Genomic DNA, 9,801 nt, shown 5'->3' on the forward strand with positions numbered 1-9,801 from the left:
ATGATGTAGCATGTGTGAGTGGGTGAGTGTGACGGTGATGGTGTGAGTGTGAGGGGTTCAGGGTGACGGTGATGGAGTGAGTGTGAGAGGGTCAGGGTGACGGTGATGGCGTCAGTGTGGGAGGGTCCGGAGATGGTGATGGAGTGAGTGTGAAGTGCTCAGGGTGAGGGTGATGCAGTGAGTGTGAGGGCGTCAGAGTGGTGTTGATGGAGTGAATGTGAGGGGATCAGTGCGACAGTGATGGAGTGAATGTGAGGGGATCAGTGCGACAGTGATGGAGTGAATGTGAGTGGGTCAGGGTGGTGGTGATTGAGTGAGTGTGTGAGGGTCAGTGAGACGGTGATGTGAGTGTGAGGGGGTCAGGGTGACAGTGATGGAGTGAAAGTGAGTTCGTCATTGGGACGGTGATTGAGGGAGTGTGAGCGGGTCAGGGATACAGTGATGGAGTGAGTATGAGGGGGTCAGTGAGATGGTGATATAGTCAGTGTGAGGTGGTCAGCGTGAAGTTGATGGTGTGAGTGGGGTGGGTCTGGTTTACGTTAATGGAGTGAGTGTGAGGCGGTCAGGGTGACGGTGATGCAGTGAGTGTTAGGGGGTCAGTTTGACGTTGATGCAGTGAGTATGACGGGTTCAATGAAACGGTGATGGAATGAGTGTGAGGGGGTCAGGGTGACGGTGATGGAGTGAATGGGAGTGGTCTGGGTGACAGAGATGGAGTGAGTGTGAGGGTCTCAAGGTGATAGTGAAGGAATGAGTGAGGGGGTAGGGCGATGGTGATGGAGTGAGTGTGAGGGGGACAGGGTGAGGGAAATGGAGTGAGTGTGAGAGGGTCAGGGTGAGGATGATGGAGCGAGAGTGAGCGGGGACAGGGTGACGTTGAAGGAGTAAGTGTGAGAGGTTGAGCGTAACTGTGATGGAGTGAGCGTGAGGGGCTCAGTTTGTCAGTGATTGAGTGAGTGTGAGGATGTCAGCGTGAAGGTGATGGAGTGAGTGTGAGGGTCTCAGGGTGACGGCGATGGAGTGATTGTGATGGGGTTAGTGTGACGGTGATGGAGTGAGTGTGAGAGGGTCAGGTGACAGTGATAGAGTGAGTGTGTGGGGGTCAGAGTGACAGTGACTAAGTAAGTGTGAGGGCTTCAGCGTGACAGTGTTGGAGTGAGTGTGACTGGGTCAGGGTGACGGTGTGTTAGTGAGTGTAAGGGGATTAGTGTGATTGTGATGGAGTGAGTGTGAGGGGGTCAGGGGGACGGTGATGGAGTGAGTGTGAGGGGACCAGTGTGACGGTGATGGAGTGTGTGTGAGGGGGACAGTGTGACGGTGATGGAGTGAGTGTGACGTGGCCAGGGTGACAGTGATGGAGTGAGTGTGAGGGGTCCAGTGCGACAGTGATGGAGTGAGTGTGAGGGGTCAGGGTGACAGAGACCGAGTGAGTGTGAGGTGTTCAGGGTGACGCTGATTGTGTGAATGGGAGGGGGTGAGTGTGACGATGATGGCGTGAGTGTGAGGGGGTCAGGGTGAGGATGATGGAGTGACTGTGAGGGATTCAGTGTGACGGTGAGAGAGTGAGTGTGAGGGCGTCGGGTGAGGATGATGGAGTGAGAGTGAGTGGACCAGTGTGACGGTGATGGTGTGAGTGTGAGGGGTGCAGTCTGACGGTGATGAAGTGAGTGTGAGAGGGTCAGGGTGACGGTGATTGAGTGAGATTGCAGGGGTCATGATGATGGTGATGGAGTGAATGTGAGGGGGTCGGGGGTGACGGTGATGAAGGGAGTGCGAGGGGTTCAGGGAGACGGTGCTGGAGTGAGTGTGAGGGGGTCAGGGTGACGGTGGTGGAGTGAATATGAGGGGGTCAGCGTGATGGTGATGGAGTGAGTGCGAGGGGGTCTGGGTGATGGTGTTGGAGTGATGTGAGTAAATCATTGTGTCTGTAATATAGTGAGTGTGAGAGGTTCAGAGTGACGTTGATGGAGTGAGTTTCAGGGTGTCTGGGTGACGTAGATGGAGTGAGTGTGAGGGGGTCTGGGTGGCGGTGATGGAGTGACTGTAAGGGGGTCAGGGTGACAGTGATGGAGTGAGGGTGAGGGAAACAGGGTGACAGTGATGGAGTGAGTGTATGGGGTCACAGTGACGTTGACAGAGTGATTGTCAGGAGATCACTGTGACGATGTTGCAGTGAGTGTGAGGGGTTCAGGGTGATGGTGATGGAGTGAGTGTGAGGGGGTCAGAGTGACTGTGATGGAGTGAGTGTGAGGGGTATCAGTGTGACGGTGACGGAGTGAGTGTGAGAGGATCAGTGTGACGGTGGTGCAGTGAGTGTGAGGCGGTCAGGGTGACGGTGATGGAATGGGTGTGAGAGGATCAGTGTGATGGTAATGGAGTGAGTGTGAGGCGGTTAGAGTGAGGGTGAAGGAGTGAGTGTGAAGCGTTCAGGGTGATGGTGATGGAGTGTGTGTGATGGTGTCATGGTGACAGTGATGGATTGCGAGTGACTTTGTCTGGTTGACTGTGATGGAGTGAGTGTGAGCGGAACAGGGTGACTTTGATGGTGTGAGTGAGAGGGGGTCAGGGTGACGTTGACGGAGTGAGTGTGTGGGGATCAGTGTAATGGCGATGGAGTGAGTGTGAAGGTGTCAGGTTGACTTTGATGATGTGAGTATGGGGGGTCAGAGTGATGATGATTGAGCATGTGTGAGTGGGTTAGTGTGACGGTGATGGTGTGAGTGTGAGGGGTTCAGGGTGACGGTGATGGAGTGAGTGTGAGAGGGTCAGGGTGACAGTGATGGCGTCAGTGTGGGAGGGTCCGGCAACGGTGATGGAGTGAGTGTGAAGTGCTCAGGGTGAGGGTGACGGAGTGAATCTGAGGGTGTCACGGTGATGTTGATGGAGTGGATATGAGAGGATCAGTGTTACCATGATGGAGTGCTTGTGAGTGGGCCAGGGTGGTGGTGAATGAGTGAGTGTGTGAGGGTCAGTGAGACGATGATAGTGTGAGTGTGAGGGGCTTAGGGTGACAGTGATGGAGCGAAAGTGAGTTTGTCATGGAGACGGTGATTGAGGGAGTGTGAGTGGGTCAGGGTGACAGTGATGAGTGTGACGGATTCAGTGAGATGGTGATGGAGTCAGTGTGAGGTGGTCAGCGTGATGATGATGGTGTGAGTGGGAGGGGGTCTGGTTGACGTGGATGGAGTGAGTGTGAGGGGGTCTGGGTGATGGTGATGGAGTGATGTGAGTAAATGATTGTGACTAATGTGATGAGTGTGAGGGGTTCAGTGAGACGTTGATGGAGTGAGTGTCAGGGTGTCTGGGTGATTGAGATGGAGTGAGTGTGAGGGGGTCTGGGTGACGGTGATGGAGTGACTGTAAGGGGGTCAGGGTGACAGTGATGGAGTGAGGGTGAGGGGGTCAGTGTGTCAGTAATGAAATGAGTGTATGGGGTCACAGTGACGTTGACAGAGTGATTGTCAGGAGATCACTGTGACGATGTTGGAGTGAGAGTGAGGGGTTCAGTGAGACAGTGATGGAGTGAGTGCGAGAGGATCAGTGTGATGGTGATGGAGTGAATGTGAGGGGGCCAGTGTGACCGTGATGGAGTGAGTGTGAGGGGTTCAGGATGAAGGAGACGGAGTGAGTGTGAGTGGGTCAGTGTGACTGTGAGAGAGTGAGTGTGAGGGGATCAGTGTGACAGTGACAGAATGAGTGTGAGAGTATCAGTGTGATGATGATGGAGTGAGTGTGAGGGGGCCATGGTGACGGTGTTGGAGTGAGGGTGAGGGGGTCATGGTGACGGTGATGGAGTGAGAGTGACGTTATCTGGTTGACTATTATAGAGTGACTGTGATGGGGTCAGGTTGACTGTGATGGTGTGAGTGTGAGGGGGTCAGGGTGACGTTGACAGAATGAAAGTGTGGGGATCAGTGTGATGGTGATGGAGTGAGTGAAGGGGTTCAGTGAAACGGCGATGGAGTGAGTGTGACGGAGTCAGGGTGAGGGTGATGGAGTGAGTGTGAGGGGTTCAGTGAGATGGTGCTGGAGTGAGTGTGAGTAGGTCAGTGTGACTGTGATGTAGTGAGTGTGAGGGCGTCAGAGTGAGGGTGATGAAGTGAGTGTGAAGAGTTCAGGGTAACGGTGATGAAGTGAGTTGAGGGGGTCATGGAGCCGTGATGGAGTGAGTGTTAGTGGTTCGGGTGACGGTAGTGTGAGCGGGTCAGGATGACGGAGATGGAGTGAGTGTGATGGAGTGAGTGTGAAGGGGCAGGGTGATGTTGATAGAGTGAGTGTGAGCGGGTCAGTGTGACATTGATGATGTGATTGTGAGGAGATCAGTGTGACAGTGATGGAGTGAATGTGAGGGGTTCAGGGTGATGGAGATAGACTGAGTGCGAGGGGGTCAGGATGACAGTAATGATGTGATTGTGATGGATTCAGTTAACGGTGTTTGAGTGAGTGTGAGGGAGTCAGGGTGACGGTGATTGTTTGAGTGTGAAGAGGTCTGGGTGACAGTGATGGAGTGAGTGTGAGGGGGCAGGGTGATGGTGATCGAGTGAGTGTGAGGGGGTCAGTATGACATTGATGGTGTGAGTGTGAGGGGATCAATGTGACGGTGACGGAGTGATTGTGAGAGGATCAGTGTGACAGTGGTGGAGTGAGTGTGAGGAGGTCCGGATGACAGCGATGGAGTGAGTGTGAGGGGGCAGCGTGATGGTGATAGAGTGATTGTGATGGGGTCAGGATGACCGAGATGGAGTGGGAGTGAGGGGGTCAGGGTGACAGTGATGGAATGAATGTGAGGGGATCAGTGTAATGGTGACAGAATGATTGTGAGAGGATCAGTGTGATAGTGGTGGAGTGCGTGTGAGGGGGTCAGTCTGATGTTGATGGAGGGAGTGTGAGTGGTTCAGGATAACGGTGATGGAGTGAGTGTGAGGGGGTCAGGGTGACGGTAATGGAATGAGTGTGAGGCGGCAGGTTGATGGTGATAGAGTCCGTGTGAGGGGGTCAGTGTGACATTGATGTAGTAAGTGTGAGGAGATCAGTGTGATGGTGAAGGAGTGAGTGTGAGGGGTTCATGGTGACGGAGATAGAGTGGGTGTGAGGGGTTCAGTGTAACAGTCATGGTGTGAGAGTGAAGGAATTAGTGTAATGGTGATGGAGTGAGTGTGAGGGGATTAGGATGACGCTGATTGTGTGAGTATGAAGCCATCTGTGTGACGGTGATGGAGTGAGTGTGAGGGATTCAGAGTGATGGTGATGGAGTGAGTGTGAGGGGTTCAGGGTGACGGTGATGGAGTCAGTGTGAGTGGGTCAGGTTGAGGGTGAAGGAGTGAGTGTGAAGAGTTCAGGGTGATGGTGATGGAGTGAGTTGAGGGTGTCATGGTGAAGGTGATGGTGTGTTGGTGAGGGGGTTATGGTGTCTGTGATGGAGTGAGCGTGACGCAGTCTGGTTGTCGGTGATGAAGTGAGTGTGGGTTGTCAGGGTCACGGTGATGACGTGAGTGTGATGGGATCAAGGTGACGGTGATGGAGTGGGTGTGAGGGGTTTGTGTGACAGTGATGGAGTGAGTTTGAGGGTGTCAGGTTGACGGTGATGGAGTGAGTGTGTGGAGATCAGTGTGACGGTGATGGAGTGAGTGTGAGGTGGTCAGGATGACGGTGATAGAGTTGGTGTGAGGGCGTCAGGTTGACTATAATGGTGTGAGTTTGAAAGGTCAGGGTGATATTGACAGTGTGAGGGAATCAGTGTGAGGGTGAAGGAGTGAGTGTGAGGCGGTCAGAGTGACGGTGATGGCGTGAGTGTGAGGGAGACAGGGTGACAGTGATGGATTGAGTGTGAGTGGTCTGTGTGAGTGATGCGGTGTTTTCGAGGCAGTCAGGTTGACGGAGATGGAGTAAGTGTGAGGGGACCAGTGTGACGGTGATGGTGTGAGTGTGAGGGGTCAGTGTGATGGTGATGGAGTGAGTGTGAGGGGGTCAGAATAATGGTGATGGAGTGAATGTGTGGGGGTCAGGGTGATAGTGAACGAGTGAGTGTGAGGGGGTCAGGGTGACGGTGATGGAGTGAGTGTGAGGGGTTCAGGGTGACGTTGAAAGCGTGAGTGAGGGGATCAGTGTGACGGTGATAGAGTGAGTGTGAGGGGTCAGTGTGGTGGTGATGGAGTGAGTGTGAGGGGATCAGTATGAAGGTGATGGATTGAGTCTGAGGGGGTCAGGGTGATGGTGATAGAGTAAGTGTGAGTGTGTCAGGGTGACGTTGCGGGAGTGAGTGTGAGGGCGTGTGAGAAACAGAACTCACAATTCAATCAGCCAGAGCAAAGCTAAGGAAACAAGAACAATTTATTACAGTCTCGCAAGAACTGGACGCCTCTGCAATCAGATATGCGCGGGAAAATAACACATTAAATCATTCTAATTCAATTTGTTAGTTGCGGAATCACGCCTCCCTTTTCCCATCATATCATAAGCCAGTTACCTCACTTGTTATTTATTTTCTTATCTGGCCATCCTCCTGTCCTTTTTGTTACAGCTTGTTCTTTATTCCAGTTTCTCTTATCACACTATAAGGTTTATTGGAAAATGAAAGTTATTTCATAGCTTAAAACTATTTTCTTTAAAAGACCCTCTTTGTTCATTAAAGTCTTAGCCTTAAGCATGCTACAAGAATTCCGTGACCGTTTGTATAATGTTCCCCTTCCCTTCACCCCCACCTGCAAAAACAACATATCTAATCTCCCACAATTCCTCCTTTTTCTTTTTCTCTACCTATTGTTTTTGCACTTATTAGGTCTCCTTTAAGTCATTTTCTTATGTTCTGCCCTCTTACACCTTTTGGCGATGAGGTTCACAATCTTGCATTTTGCATCTGTGTTGTTTGTCCCTCCAACTCTGAAAGCTTTCTTTGACTTTCTCTTTGTTGCATATCACCTGCTGATTGTAAAAGCATCTAATGATTTATTTGGGTTCCCTCCCCAAGTGATGTCATCAGTAGGCTCATTACCCATTTTCGGACATTCAACCCGACTACCAGACCGACTAATATCAATAATCCATAGAAAGCTAGATTGACTATCCACCTTCCCCAAGTAGTCAATCCCCAATTCCTCCATTCCTATCTTTTTTTGTTCCGGTACTGATCACCGGCCTCCCTTATCTTGGCGATTTTGCCTCGCACATGTTTGGAGATAACAGTAATGTTAGAGGAGACCTCAGGTATGTACATATAACATTCCTCTCCAATTTGTGCACAGGTACTACCCTTCTCTGCTAGAATATAATCCAGAGCCATCTTGTTCTGAAGGGTCGTTAGTCTAGTGGCAATCATTTCGGTTGTTATGGTTGCCACTTAGGATTGGGTTTCAGCCAATGCATCGGCAGTACTATTGGCCAACTCTTCCAGGGAACCCACCAACATTTGCATTTCTACTCCTGCTCGAGCGGTCCCATACATTGGGTATCCAAGTCCAGAGGAGGCAATCTCCTTCGGTTACTTTCCGGGTTACCCGCCTTCCTCCCTGTTTACTCCGAGGTATTTTGGGGTCTCTCTCTAACAGCCTCAAATGGGTAATTATGTAGACAAGGTAGCAGCAGCCACTCCAGCCTTTCTGGCTTTGAGGCAGTGTCGGAACTGGATAGTCCCAGCACCCAATCCCGTTACATCCGCCATTCCAAACGTACTTCTCGCCGGGGATAAATGGGTAGGCCTTTAAACCGCACACCCAATATGTCCCATTCAATTCTTGGAGAATGGTTGTGGGAGTAGTTTGGCTGGTATAGACACAAGATGATTTCCTTAATCAGAAGGGTGCGGTATCATTCTGGTTACAGAAGCAAGTGGCATTTACTGCTCCTTTCGGGGGTTGGGGTAGTGTTGGGGAACTCTAAGGCCATCGATAGCACCCAGAGTTTTCGGGGCTGGTTGAGGGAACCATCCCACAAAGTTATAATTATCCCTTTCAAATCTCCAATTTATATCATTTGAGCCCGAGTCAAATTGTTGTACATCGCACACTTCTTCTTTGGTATGTGGTAGTACCGTGAGAGGAATTCCGGATTCCCCATGGTGTGAGATCTCCGCGCATACCCAACAGTCGGTATGCCCCTTTAGTTGAGCATAATTCTGACATAAAGCGATAAAATGATTTCTACCACACCCGTTGGCTGCTCGCGCCAATATTATCGTGACAATATAAAGCTGACCATTCATTTCAGCTCACAACCCTAACTGTCTATTCCCTAATCCTTTAAATATCAGGGAGGAGTGAGTCCATGCAACACTTACAATTGTCTTGGGATACAGTCTTTTTAACCAATTCTTAATAGTCTCTTATCTCAGTCCATTATTTTTGCTCAGGTTGATACTCAGAGAGTTGTCTGTAGGATGAGCCTGCCACTCTGCCGGAGGGGAAGGAGCGTCCTCCGGGCCCTTAACACGAGTGTGATGACTCCACACTTTTTCAGCAGTTCGGACGGCTGTTGCAGTAGTCAGGAGGGTTAGGAACAGTCCTTCCCAGGTTGGGTGCAGTTTGGCATCTTTCGAGGTCTTTATCAGAACCCAATCACCCGGTCGTATCCGATGTCCTGCGAACTCATGAGGAGGTGTCTGGGTCAACAGACCCTTCTTCCTAAGAACAGACAAAGAAGAGCCGAGCGCCACAATGTAATTCTTTATACACTTATCATTGAACTCTACTGTTGGTAATTCCCCTCTTCCACCCATGAAAGGTTATCCAAACATCATCTCATAAGAAGAGAGGCCTATATCACGTCTAGGCACAGTCCTAATGCGTAGCAACGCGATATGTAAAAAAATTATCCATGGTAATCGAGTCTCTAGGACTAGCTGAGACAATTGCTTCTTTAAGGTTGGATTCATTCGTTCCACCCGTCCAGGGGAAGGCGGGTGCCAAGGAGTGTCGAATTCCCAAGAGATTTCTAATCCTGCCATTACGTCTTGTAGGATCATAGAGGTAAAATGGCTACCTTGGTCGGAATCTATACTTTCCACAACTCCATACCGAGGAATTATATGTTCTAAAAGAGTTTTCACTGCACCCTTCGAAGTAACTGAGGACATTGGAAATGCCTCCACCTATCCAGTTAGGTGTTCCAGTAGGACTAATAAGTTGTTTTCTTTCCCTACTGGGGGTAAATCTGTGCAGTCTAACTGTATTCTTTGAAAAGGCCTTACCCCAGGGCTTCTTCCACCTCTTGCCCACACCAACCCACCCCCCCCCCCCCCCCCCCCCACCCCGTTACTTTCTCATTAATCTTTTGGCAAATCGGACATCCTGCGCATACCTGCTTGGTTAATGTGCATATTCCTTTACATCCGTACTTCCTTAACATTATGTCACACATAACTTGGGAGCCCCAGTGACTGCTTTGGTGCAAGGTGGTTAGGATGTTTCTCATAAATGGCTTCCTTAATAACTCCCTTCCATCCGGGAGGATCCATCTTCCTTGGGTTGTCTTAGTGGCCCCCATTTCCTGGAATTCCCTTTCCTCTTCTTCCGTGTACACAGCGTTAACGGAAGAGGACTCCACTATGGGCGTGAGAACCTGTATTTTTGTTACTGTATGGTTCATAGCTGCCTCTTTAGCTGCGTCGTCTGCTCGCCTATTCCCTCTTGCTTCCAGAGTGTTCCCCTTCTGGTGTCCAGGTACATGGACTATAGCTATTTTCCGGGGTAATTCCCAATTTTTCAACACTTGTCCTATCAACTCTTCGTGTGTCAATTCCATTCCCCGGCTATCAACTGGTCCACATTCTTGCCATTTTCTTTCAAAGGTATGTAGCACCCCATAGGT

The sequence above is a fragment of the Chiloscyllium plagiosum genome, unplaced genomic scaffold (genome assembly GCF_037043375.1).
Source record: "Chiloscyllium plagiosum isolate Xiang-an unplaced genomic scaffold, Cpla_swu_hap1 HiC_scaffold_48, whole genome shotgun sequence".
In the NCBI taxonomy this organism is placed as follows: Eukaryota; Metazoa; Chordata; class Chondrichthyes; order Orectolobiformes; family Hemiscylliidae; genus Chiloscyllium; species Chiloscyllium plagiosum.